This window comes from Pithys albifrons, chromosome 6 (assembly GCF_047495875.1).
Source record: "Pithys albifrons albifrons isolate INPA30051 chromosome 6, PitAlb_v1, whole genome shotgun sequence".
In the NCBI taxonomy this organism is placed as follows: Eukaryota; Metazoa; Chordata; class Aves; order Passeriformes; family Thamnophilidae; genus Pithys; species Pithys albifrons.
The window spans coordinates 56,321,836-56,335,602 of record NC_092463.1 but is presented as its reverse complement, the minus strand read 5'-3'; positions in this window follow the sequence as shown (position 1 = coordinate 56,335,602).

The window sequence follows — 13,767 nt, the reverse complement described above, 5'->3', positions numbered from 1 at the left end:
GGAAATCATGTGATAAACTCATATAGTTGTGTAGTATTTTTATACCATCCCATTGCAGAGCACCTGTATCTGTGAGGTACAAACCCAGCACCTGTCTGATGTCAACCATTCAGATCCTTAAGACATTCACACAGAATGCCCATTTTCCTGTAGAACCTCAGATTTCAACTGGTCATTGTAACAGTGTTATTATGTGGGAGAAAAAAATCCTAAAAATCTGAACTGAGTTTAAACTGATGCAATTTATGTTTCTGCATTTTCAAGCCAAAAGTTTGGAAAGGACATCCTCCCTTGGTTCTCAGCACGAGAACTTGGCAACCCAAACCTGACTATTCCTGTGCCCACATTCATTTTTTTTATCAAAAGCATCAAGCTAAAGTTTAAAAGTGCTTCTAATATTAACTCTGTTTTTGGCAATTTTATCTGTCAAAACTTCCAACTTCCTGTTTAACATTTTCGACAGGGAGTTGTGTTCTGAAGGCCAAAATAGCCCTGCACTAAAATCTGCATGTAGGGATCCAGATAAATATAACATCTTGAGCTAATTTTTAGTTGTTTGAAATGCAAATTAAACACAAGCTTTGCTTGTCAATATAAACTTGCTGGATGATTTGGAGGAGCAGATGAACCCAAAGCTGCAATTCTCTGAAAACACTGAGAGTTGAATCTGATTTTTTTTTTAAGGCTTATCTTCTACATACCTAGGACAGTGTTTGCTTTTTTGTGTGTGTGTATTCATTGCAGGTATCTTAACTGTTTTAGATACAAAGTTCATTATGAAACTTTTTAAGTAAAAAATAAAATTGTTAAACTTAATATTATCAAACTCCAGAAGTGAATGCTTCTATTAGTGATGCATTCATTGGAAGCTTTTCACACCGGAGTAATGTGGTTCCTGTTTTGGGAACTGTGTTTGCCTGTAAGAAAGTCACACATACCATAGCTGGCAATTACTAAAGCTTACATTCTTCCCCACAATTAAAATCATGACTTATTTTGCAAGCTATCTACATAGTGAAATAATAATTAGCATTACAAAAATGGTAGCTTCATATCAGGTATTATATAGAGAAAAATTCTTGAGTATTGAATTCTATTCAGATTTATGTGCTTTGAGGGTCTGTAGCTCCTTGCATAGGGGATGCCACAACCTTCTTTAGTGGCTATGTAGTTATTAATCTTATCTCACAATAGATGTGGCCAATACTATCAGATTGATAGTAAGAATGTGAGCAGAATTGATCAAAACTTTAGTGAATCTGGAGGAATCAGTGACTTCCTAGGGCCCTTAACTTCTTCAGAGAATCAGTATAATTTCCTCTTACTTGACCTTGTGTGGCTCAGAATGATTGTACTTTTTCCATAACTACCTTTCTTACCTTGTTCCTGAGTCTGGAACATTTGGTGACAGTGACAAGTTTTCATTATTTCAGACTAGATGGCCATGATTCATCTCCTGCTTCAGCAGAAGCAGATTTTCTTTCCTTAGTGAGAAAAACACAAGATACAAGTTTCTCTTGGCTTTCTAGAACATCTCCTTCAGTCTAACTATAATATTAGTAGCATACAAGTAAACACATCCCTATGTAATTATTTTTTTTATTCATGACTTCTAATTCAAAATGTCCTTCTAATATAAATTGTTAAAGAATGAATAATGTTTGAGGCCATGCAGAATTATGATTGATTTATTCAATTTACTTTCACCTGTAATCCAGAATATTTTATATTACCTGTTTGGAATTTTACAACCTTATGAGCTGCCTCACACATTTCCTCTCATGTTCTTCTTTATCAGATAAATTGCCATATAAAATAATGAAGTCTAGAAAAATTAGCTGCTGAGACCATCTTTCTTTCACATTTCTCAAGATTTGTACTATAATGAATTATGCAATTCCTTGGTCTCTCCACTAGAGCTGTAACTTCGTTATTATCCACTGTTCATGCCCCAGCCAATTTCCAGTCACTTAATCATAGTAACCTAACCTGGAATGATGCTGGAGTGAGTGGAAATTGCAGGGTCTATTCTCAGATACAGTGATTATATTGTATACTGCCTCAAACCCAATACAAGTTATACCTAGAGAGGATTTTTCTTCCTGAATTTCCATCAGTAACTTCTCAGGAGCTGATTTAAGGAATTGGACAATATTGGGAAGTAGCTGGGCTAGTACTTTGACACAGGAACTTGTCAATTATTTTCTTCTCAGGAAAGGTGGGAGTGTTTCTTTACTAAGACTCTTTGTTCTTGTACCATGAAAATAAACAGATGTTCTGCTGCTAGAGATCAATATGGTTGCATCTCCCTGCTTTAGAAATTCCAGCATGTTTAAGAAAGATCACAATTCCACCTGTATATTCCTACTATTTCTAAAAACAATAATTAGTTCCTCTGGGTTTCTAGATCATATTCATATAATTTTGTAGCTTAATAAAGAATATATATCTACTGTATCTAGAAAAGTTTCTTCTTAGAGTTTCTTTTTTTTGTGTGTGTATGTGTGTAGTAGGTTTTACTTGAGTTGAATTTCTGAAGCCGAAGAATCTGCATAATGTGTTCCTTTGCTTCTTCAAGTGTTACGTTTTTGACATGAAATGGGAAATTACTTTTATCTTAATTTTGTGGACAGTTCTTAATCTTCCATTTTAAAAGACGCAAGATGCCTTTTCAGCTTCCAACTCATTAAGAGTTGCAAAGTTTTCTAAGAGTTCACATGATCTAGGAAACCCTGGGTTGCTTCACCTTCTGTCATCACTTGTTCATGCCTATCAGTAACTCTGCTTACTGAAATATCATCTCACACAATTCCTACTCAGCCACACCATCTCTCCAGTTGAGATCAGACATTCCATTCCCCAAGCTGGCATTGCTTTCACCTGAGAGAGTGTTCATGGTAGCCATTTTTGAGGGTTAAAGTTGCTTAAAGGTTTTCTGCTTTAGGGCAGTTCTGGCTTTGTGTATGTTGAGGTACAAATACAAAGCTTTTGTAGGGTGGTGAGACTGTGATGTTTGTTATGAAACTAAAGGAAACCATCGTGCCCAACTGGCAGTGCTTTACCAGATGAAAAAAAAAGCCATGAGGCTTTTGGAGTTCCCAGGTTAATTTGCATTAAGGAGGGGAAGTTCATGATGGAGAATTCTGTTGGTCTGCAGAGCTATGGGAAGGTAGTTCACTGTGTTTCCTTCCTTATTTAGCCTTTGTTTCTGCTTTCTCCAGTCTTGCTGACTCCCCCCCTTTCACTGTTTGCATGTTCACACTCCTCTGCTTTGCATTGTTTGTCCATTTTGGGGCAGATCCATCAGTTTCCACTATGCTAGAGCTTATGGATAGATGCCAACCTGGAATGGACCAATTCTGTTAATTTGTATTTTCTGTTATTTGTTGAAAAACAAGGTGAAATCTAGGTTGGTCAATTCTACTTTGACATTGTTTCTTCTGCTGTTGGTCCATCCAGCACGTTGAGGATACTGCATGAAGCCAATTAACACAATAGATAACGACAAAATGAAGCTTGCATGAGGTACATGAAAGCTTCCAGGGAGAATGTTGCCTTGCATGTGATATTCCTGTTTTAGGGAGGAGGATTGGCAGCTTGACTAACTCATTGTTTATGCACTGAAGAAGTAATTTACGACTTTGCAATCTGGTTAATGTGCTCAATTTAGAACTGTATTTAAGTACTTGTAAATAAAATGTTGATTTCAATCTTTAAAAACCTTGAACTGTTGTTCTTTTGTAAGCAATAGACAGATGCTAAACTTTTTTGTGTTAATCTGGTTGTTTCTGTGATTAATATTTATGCTGGCTGTTTACTGGCAGTATGTCTTATTTTGGCCTCTGTCCACCTGAATACTGGCTGGTTACTTTTGTTCTCAAACACTGCATAGCAACACTGAGATTTATCTGTCATTGGCACTGGAACATTATATACTAATTTCCCCAGTGCTGAATAATTTTGCACAAAGCCTTTACTGGGAAAAAATGGTAGCACTTAGAAACTGGTCCAGCTTCACTGTCTTGTTGGTAGAGTCTGTTTTCAGGCTGATAAACTGAAACAAAATGTGATCTTTATATTTTACACAGAGACAGGATGTTAGAACTTAATTTCACATGTAAGTTGTATGAAAGAGTATTGTGGAATTCCGTGAAGTTGTATAGAAAGTTTCTATTCTTCAAATCTGACTTATTAAGAAGGCGATTTTTGCTCTTGAGTTACCCAATTTGTTCTGAATATCCCACCTGCCAGTACTTGAAGAATTAAATTTCCTATAACTACATTCAAGTTGTTGTATTTTAAGATCGGTTCATTGAGGCAATTCTTCATGTTTGAAAGTACAGGCATTCAAACTAAGGGTCAAATGATAGAATCAGATTGTATTATCATCTGACTGGGGACTGCCAAACCTTACAAATAGTTGTGTAATAGTTTTTTCCTATTTAGATGATTCCCTATGAATCATAAAGCTCATATTTACTGTAATATTTAAGCATATTTTTGAAGGCTATGAATAAAATAAAGCCCAAAAATGTAGTATATGTACTATATAATATATAAAACATTTATCCTACAGATAGTAAATAGCTATTGTGAGTTTGATGGTTTTATATAGACAAATAATTCTATTAATTTTTTTAGCACTAAATTTTTATCTGGGTACTCTAGCATTTTTATTCCAAGTGTTACCTATTTTTAAAAAAGCCAAATGTGATCATTGCTTTAAGTATGAATTATGTATTGTATGGATGCTGGATTCCAAACTGTTGAAGATGTTTCCTTGTCTCCAGTTTTACTCATGCAAATATGATTTCAAAATTAATAAGCTTGCTTTTGCTTTTTCATGATTTTTATTTTAAAAGTTGATGAACTAAGTATTCCTCACATTGTAAATTTTGTATCTGATCTTAAAAGATTGTATCTGTAGTAATCAGAATAATCTGAATTTTTTTATCTCTTTGGGAATGTTCAAGTCTGGTTGCCTGGGGAAGCTGTGGCCACCCAATCCATGGAAATGTTCAAGGCCAGGCTGGATGGGGCTCTGAGCAACCTGTTCCAGTGGAAGGTGTCTCTGTCCATGGCAGGGGTGTTGGAACTGGATGATCTTTAAGATCCCTTCCAACCCAAACATTTCTGATTCCATGTCCCATTCAGCAAGCAGAGCACCTGGGCAGTATCACAGAAGCACAGAGTCAATTAGGCTGGGAAAGACCTGTGAGATGATGGAGTCCAACTGAAAACCACCTTGTCAACTATACCATGGCACTCAGTGCCACAGCCAATCTTTCCTTAAACACCTACTACCACCTCTCTGGGCAGCCCATTCCAATTTTTAATCACTCTTTCTGTGCAGAAATTCCTCCTGATGTGCACCTGAAACCTCCCCTGGTGCAGCTTGAGACTATGTCCTCTTGTCCTGAACCTTCACTTTACAAGTGTGATGACTAAATGTATGATTCTAAAGACAAACACAGGCTCTGCCACTAGCCTGGACTTTCTGGTGTGGTTTTTTTTCACAGGGACTGGTGGACTTTTAGGTAACTTCTCTGGGAAGTTTGTCTCAGCAGGTGAACAATGAGAGCAGCACAGATCTGCCATTCTGCCCCTGAGAAAGGCACAGGGCCCTCTGCAGCATCCACCATTGAAAAGCTCCCTGCCCATGCACTGCCCAAAACTTCAATCACAGATGTCCTTGAAATTTCTGCAATATGTTTTGCCACATTCTCAGGGTACATGTACACACAAGCCTGAAATTAAAAAGTACTGCTTGACGTGCTTCAGATCCAGACACACTCATTGCAATCAAGGGCCCCTTTTCCTGTTCCGGTAAGCTGAGGAAAGTCACCAAGGTTTTCCAGGTACCAGGTATGGCTCAGTGCCACACATCATTATGCAACTTTAGGGCTTAGAGCAACATTGATAATAGTATGTTATGTACATGTAAATAGTTGAGTTCTATTTTCTCTTCTTATTTTTATATAACGCCCTTTTGAACATCCCAGAAATGGCACATATCCAGTGGGTCCCTGAAACATTCAAGCAACACTTTCTCTTCAGTCAATTATATCCTTAATTTGATGTCTTCTGACAAGAAACTATTTTGCACCCCCTTTCCCAATGGGTAGAAATCCATGCTGCTTTTAAAAGTGTTAGGCTTTCAGCTGTGTCAAGAAATTCTCTGGCAAAAAACTAATTATGTCCACAGATAAAGTCTGACAAAAAAAATTGCTTCAAGCCACAAGTCAGAGGCTTAACCATTGTTTGTGTGAAGTTCCTTTACAGCTGGTGGTTTGGGTCAGTTGGGAGGGAATGTGGCTGGGCAGCAGAGTTCTTTGTTCTGGACACAAGCCCCAGCTTTAGCCAGATTATGGAGCCATGTGTAAAATGGCCTCTTTGCTTTCACTTACCGAGATGCTGGTCACCTTTCTGCTCTGCTGAGCACCATTTCCTGACTTCACAGCCCAGGAATTAAACCCAGCCACAAAGCAGTTTGACCTGTAATTGTCCACAGATTAAATTAAATCTCTGTTCTCATACAGTGTAGCTGAATTGTATCAGACCCCCTTCTCTGTTTACACACTTGTTCCTGTCAGGAAGAGGCAGCTACAGGAAAATGTTGCAGGCCTTGGAAGTCTGACTGTCAGTGATTCCATGGAAGAACTGAGGATTTTGTGTGTTTAACATGATGTTCATTCTATTGTATTTCACAATGAAAATAAAATAGCTTAGTTTGCTAATGGAACACCAATGAGTCTTGTGGATAGCAGGTACTGCCAGGAACTCTGTTTTGTGCTGTGACTTCTAAATTCTCACTGTCACAGTATTTGCAAATTTGACATTTTGATTTTATTTTTGCTTAGAATTTTAAGCAATGAACAAAGTTCAGCATTTTAGTTTTTAATTAGATAAATTTTTATAAATAATCTTGACTGGTTTAAGTTGTACCTTTTTCCTTTCACCTCTGTGCATTATATTTTCATATGTAGAAAGAATTTACCTATTAATTTCAGGAAGAAAACATTTAAAGATAACAAAATTAAAGAGCGGAGTGGATTTATATATTTCTTCCTTCTGTTTTTATTTTCTCTCTTTGTTTACTCTATAACTGAATTGTGCAATTGCTCCATAAACTCTTGACTCAGAATGTGTTGCAGCCTGATTTTTGCTTAAAAAATATATCTCATCGCTGACTGTCCAGCTGGTGTAGCTGATGAATAAGAGTTTGGGTCTCATCACCTTTTTCAAAATTTCACAACCTCTAATTTCTCATTAACAATGTGCTTCATGGTTGCCAAACTTATCCCACCAGCCTCTCAAAGACAAGCACATTACCACATTAGTCAAGATAATATTTGCACAGTTTCTGGAATGATGTTTTATGTGCAAGTCATCTTGAAACTTGAGTTTAGAGACACAATCAGTGAAGATGTGGAGAACATGATTGTGCCTTCACATTTCATAATGGAGGGGAATCTGTTGAAAACTTGACCCTGATTCATTCAGCCTTGGTCATATTTTACAAATGCCCCTTAACTTATTTTACGAGGTATTTTTTGTGAAAATGCCAAAGTTCTCTAATTTCAGAAGGATAGTGTAGACTTTAATGACCAGACGGCCTTTGGAGCGAGGGTGTTTTAACATTAAGGTTTTCATTGCTCCAAGTTTTAACAGGTTCTTGTGAAACAGTTGATCAATGGGACTACACTGAGTCATTTTAAGAATGGGTCAAGAATTAAAGTAGTTTTTTTGAACTGCTCACAACTTTCTAGTCAAAAAGAAGATAAGAAGATAGGGAACTAAATTGATAGATTGAAAACTAAAATGCAGGTTAATTGTTTTCTATTATTTTTAATAAAAGGATTAAGCTTTTCTCAGTTCCATAGTATATGAAATTCTACTTGCCAAAGAAAAAAAAATATTTTTTTTTGTTCCTTAAAACTGATTAAAATTATTTAATACACACCATACCAGAACTGGCCTGGGGAAAGACTGCAGTATAACACTGGAAGTCTCCATCAGCATAGTGGTGAATGTATTTTTGTCAATAACACAAGAAGTTAAAGAAAGAAAAGGAAAATATGAAGACTGTATTTCTACCAGGACTGTGATATGTACTTTCTTAGGAAGCATGATATGTGCCTTGGGCCTGCAGCACCAGCTGCAAAGCCTCCTTCCATTTGTATTCTCAGCCTGGCTTTGCCAAAGGTACCTGGTTAGGAAGCTAAAATGACCAGGCAAATGAGACCTCAGTCTAAAATGCTGTTACCTTAAATGCTGTGATGTCAGGGTAGTATATACATGATCATACATGTTATTGCACACCAGACTTCACTGCCTTTTATTTTTCCTTTTTTCTTTCTGCTATTGCTAACAGGGTAGATTTACTTCTTCCTATTCAATCTCAGTCTGATTCAGCCTCTGTTGTTTTCCATTCACATAACCAGAACTCTCACTCAGGCCCTTATCATTTCATGTCTTGACAACTCCAGTCATCTCGCTTCTAGTCTCAACAAATACTGGCTTGCAACATGTGTATCTTTTCAAATATTTTTCTTCTTGTTATTTTGACGTTCCATTGTTCTGTCTCTTGTACTGTGGGATTATTTTCTTTAACTTTTTAGACCGCACCTTACCATCTTATTTGCTTGCATTGCTGAGTGCATGGCATCGGCAGTGCCAGTCCTTATTGCCCTTTTAAGTGTCTCCAGCAAGTATCTTTAAATTTCCCCCTATCCTATTTTAATGCATGGTATTAACTAAAAGTCTTGAGTGCTGTTTCATTGCTCTTTCATTTCTTCTTAATTGGGACCACTAAATTCTACTCCAGTTTGACTGTGTAATAATAGTAGTAACCTGATATAATGCTTTACAAAGCCCGTAAGAATTCTTGGCTACCAACGAATGGCACTAAATTTAACCAGTACTAAGTCAACACTACTCTTATTAAATACACTGTAGCCATATGCCTGAAGTTAAATTTACCATTACAATATTATGTACTAAATGTTATCAGGAGAATATTGTAACTGAATATCTCATCCTAATCAGTCCATTTAATGTGATTTTCTTGATGGTGAGTTGATAGTAGTGTTTTTGTGTGTACGGATAATAAGTTTTTTCAGCTATGGCTGTGGTATTTTTCCTTATGCATGCTAGTGCAGCATAAGAATTTAATGACTATTTAGATACCTCAGACTAATTTTAGATTCCTCTCAGATTCTCAAAACTGCTGCTCTACCAAGAGCTTAAAAACAACAGACACCCAAATTCCCTAAATATCACCTACTGTTTTGGATACCAGAAGCTGACTGGTTCCCCAGGCATGCTCAGCTCCTGTGTGTGACACTGACATTGCTGACATGCAGCTTGGCAGCTGAGCCCCTGGCAGGATTTTGCACAGTGTTCACTTGTCTCTCTCCCCCCTGGCAGAGTTGTCTCTGCCAGCACAATGGATGGGGACCTTGGAGTCACCAAGGTGCTGCCTGCTCCCTGTGCTCTGGTTGGGTTTTGCTTTGAGGGTTTTTTCACTGTGAGAGGAAAAGTTTGGCTCGGTTCAGATTCCTGGTGCCAGGGAGGATTTTCATTTCAGACACACAAAAAATAGGCATGGAGTTGGACCTGAACTGTCATCTCCTATATTTTTTCTGCTGACTGGCAGAGGTAGCTTCTTCACTTAAATTTCTGTCCTTGGTGATCTCTCTGTGAGGTGCTTTGCCTTGACCAAGCATTTGGTGCAGGTTCTGTCTCAGACTTGATTTCTGTTACATGGCAGGACACTTACAGTCAGGCATTACAGTGTTGGATGGAACAATACTGAAGCTCTTTGGAGGATTCTGCCATAAATCTCACTGAGAATGAGAACTAGGGTCACATTTTAAAGGATCTTAATGTGTCTAACTATTAAGATAGTCAACTAATAGTATTTACAAAGTAGAATAAGCAGCTTATATTGGTTTTACATGGTTTTCAGATTTCAGAAATTTCTAGGTCGCTCACCCCAGTTTCTGTTTGCCTGTGAAATCCCACAATTTTGGAAGAGGCAAAATGAGTGATGAGCAAGTGGAAGGGAAACTTATCTAGTTATCTGCTTATGTATCACAGTGGCTTTGAGCTACTTCATTACATGTTCATTAGTTCATGTTACAGTTGATACCAAGTTAATCCTATTAGAATTTAGTATGTTACACAGCTTTGGAAGTGATAATGTGGGAGGCTTCTGGAAGGAAGTAGTTTGCAACCCTAGATTACTATGAAAGATTTCTTATTATCTTCATTGCAAGATGGGAGAAGGAAACCATGGGCTCGTAAGGCTCATGAAGGAGATAACATTATTACAGAAAACAGCAGTATTTTTGTTAGAAGCACATGTCCTGCCACAAAATAACAATGTATTGAACTACTCCAAGTAAATTTCCCAAACAGGGTGATGGCAACTTCCTCGATTCTCTTTGTTTTAGTATTTACCCTGTTTGATCAGGAAGATTGCACCAGATGACCCATTGGGGTTCCTTCCAACCTTACCTATTCTGTGATGCCTAAATAGTTATTTCTCTTTCTAATCGATGACAGCATGATCCAAGAAACCATTTCCCACATGCAGTAAACACCACCTTTCCCTTCTGATTTAATTTTGAAGAGTGAATAGTATTGAACTTCTCTCAAGCAATTTAGTTGAGATTTCTGTCTAGTCTGGAGAAAATAACCATATAAACTAGTTTTATAATATGATTAATCACTTCTGATGTGTTTAATTTGCAAGGGTGTAACATTACTGTATGTCAGTGATTTCTGATAAACTTTAATTGTGAAAAGGCCTATATGAAAAGTAATTTGAAATTTAAATATGCAGATAATATTGCATGAAGAATTAGTATGAGAAGTAGAAAGTAAGAAAAACATGGCAATAAAAATGGTGGGATAAAGGCTGTCTCTATAAACATTCCCATTTGTGAAATTATTAACAAATACAGTCTGTTAATAGACTAAAAAGTTTTTATTGTGTTCTGAGACTATGCAAAACTGAATTGGAAAGTGTTTAGGTATAAATTTAGCATATTTAAAGAAACATTCCTTAAGGAATATTTAGAATCCAAAACTGCATTTGTAGACAATGTGATAACGCTAAGAAGGATGTCTTGTGAAATGGACCTTTATTAAGCTTAATCACTCCAATTAAGGAATTGAAACGATAAAGAAAGACCATCTGTGAGGGAATTTACCACAGATCCAATGATAAGCTAATTTTTCAGATAAGTGGGTACTATACTTTGCAGGGGATGAAGTAGAGAGGTTAGAAACAGTTTTAGATTGCATTTTTGCCAGGAACAGGAACAAATTGGATAAAAGCAGTGGAAACAATGCTTGCAGGTCAGTATACACATATTCTTTATTTCTAGATGATGGTATTGCATTCCCCCTTATTTCTGAAAATGCTGGAAGCAATGTGGTAGGAAATGTGGTTTTTACCCTGAGGATCTTACCCAGTTTCTCAAAGCCAGCAGTGCACTGTGCACTAAGCAACATTTTGTCTCAAAGGTTATGTCAGTGTGCATGGCATAAAGTTTCATGTGATGGAGCAGTGGGAGCTCTTGGATTGTTTAACTGGAGATGGTTTTCCACTAAAACTTATTCTTGGTTCATTTTGTACTAATAGAAGATAAAGTTTATTTTATCAATTTTTTAATGGGTAAGTTTTCAGGTTGTTGTAAACAATTCCTTAACAAAGAAAAACAGATTGCTTATGTGTAACTTCATAGAGAAATAATTAGGAAGCAAGGTTGAGTGGTGATTAGAGTGTTTCACGTGGCCTAGTCAAGGTTAACATCACAGGATATCATCATGACTTGCTTTGTTACTCGGACTACACCGATGAGGCTACTGAGAAAAACAAAGACATTTGTTTAAACTTCACCTAGATTGGGTGAAGGTAATAGTATGGTATTGCAGGTGCTTTTGCAAATGCTGAGCTTTGCTTGTGCAGAGTGATAATTCAATTTGTGGATGCAAAACTGCAAAAATTGCCCTATTAGTAAAGGTATGAGATTTTCTCATTACAGAAATCTTTGATTCTGTTTATTTTGCATGAGCAGCTCCATTTGGCATGATCAGCATCAGTAACTATCCTGAATGTTATTTAGATCTTGTCTGTCTGGAGCTGATCAGGAAAATTAAAGCTATTAGGACTATGTGTGTCATTGAAGTATTTTACATCCCACCTCTTGCTTGCTTTATATCTCCTTCTCTACAGTGAGCTTTACTAAAGAACTTTACTTAGCTTACATTAATATTGTGTATTTCTGTAGTGAAGAGCTTGCTGTGTAGTTCTATATTCTCTAATTAGGATAAAAGGACTTATAAAGCCCAAGTAGAAGGACCCTGCTAAGGGATAAAGGCAGATAAAATACATCCTTCAAGGAACTTTGGTTTGATAAGAAATATTGAGATATGCATCTAATCTCTGTATATAAAATCAGCTCCTGTCTGATCACATAATTTTTAAATAATGTTAAGCAGATGTATATCCCATTTTGTTTTAACTTCTGTAGTAATATAATTTCAAAGGTGGCTCTAGGTATGTCCCAGCCTTTGTAATTGGCTTTTTTTTTATTTTATCTAAACTTTTTAGGTGTAGTTAAATGTTTTCTATGATGATCAAAACTTTAGGTGCCACCTGCCATAGCAGGGCTCATAACTAATCCAGTATTGCTGGTAAAGTGAAAAAATTTAGTATTACTGTCAAGTAAGCTGCTTAAATACTTTGTTTCCTCCATCTGCTCTTTTTTTTTCCTTCTCTTTTCAAAATACAGGCACATCCAGATCACAGCTACTTTTGATCCTCTCGGCTACCAGCCACATTTAACAGAGAGAGGTATGTTGCATGATTAGTGCTGGAAGCTTGATTTCTTTGGCCAAAGTGTATCTCTTTATTTTAGTATGTTTTGCCTTGCTTTCCTCCTACCTTCTTGATGCCATGAGAGTATTTAGGACAACCTATTGCTGAGTGTCTCAAGTTGGTGAACTCAAGAGGCAGTGCAGGACTCATTCATTCAGATAAAACTTGCAGAACTAGACCCTGAAGCTTTCCCCCCTCACAAGATGTTTTGCTTGAAGCTGGTTTTAGGTATAAAACAGTTCTGAAATAATGAATGGTAAACAGTTAAAGGCCAAATGCCAACCATATTTGTTACCTTTTGCAGTACTGCTTAAGTAAATTACCTTTGTGAGAGCCCTAAACCAGCACTTAATCCAGAGGTGGCTGTATGCAGAAATTGCAATGTCTTCCATAGCAATTTTGGTTTGTGCTTGGCCAATCTATGAGCCACAGGGGCTCAACTGAATCCAAAAGAGTTATTGTGGATTGGGTTGTGTCATGAAGGTCAGAGGCTGGGCCCAAAGTGTGTAAGTGCACGTATCTCTGTTATTTGTCTTTCACATATTTTCTATATAAAAGTCTGTCCTAATATATTCACCTATTTTCTGCTTTTTTCCAGTCCTCAGGGATGACAACAACTATACAGGTCTTAATACACACTGTGTAATACACATGATATTGGTTCTGTTTTTAACATGCCTGGTTTGTTTTTATCAACCTATTGGCCTCTGGCCACCAAAGCACACACACAGCACTCCATCATGTAAAAACAGTGGACACCTTGTTGGCAATAAATTAGTGCCAGTATTGGATCAATGTCAAATTAAAACTGAAAAAAAATGTATTTTGTGCTGTGCACACATAGTTTTCTTAGCCAAATGAATCCTTTTCTTTAG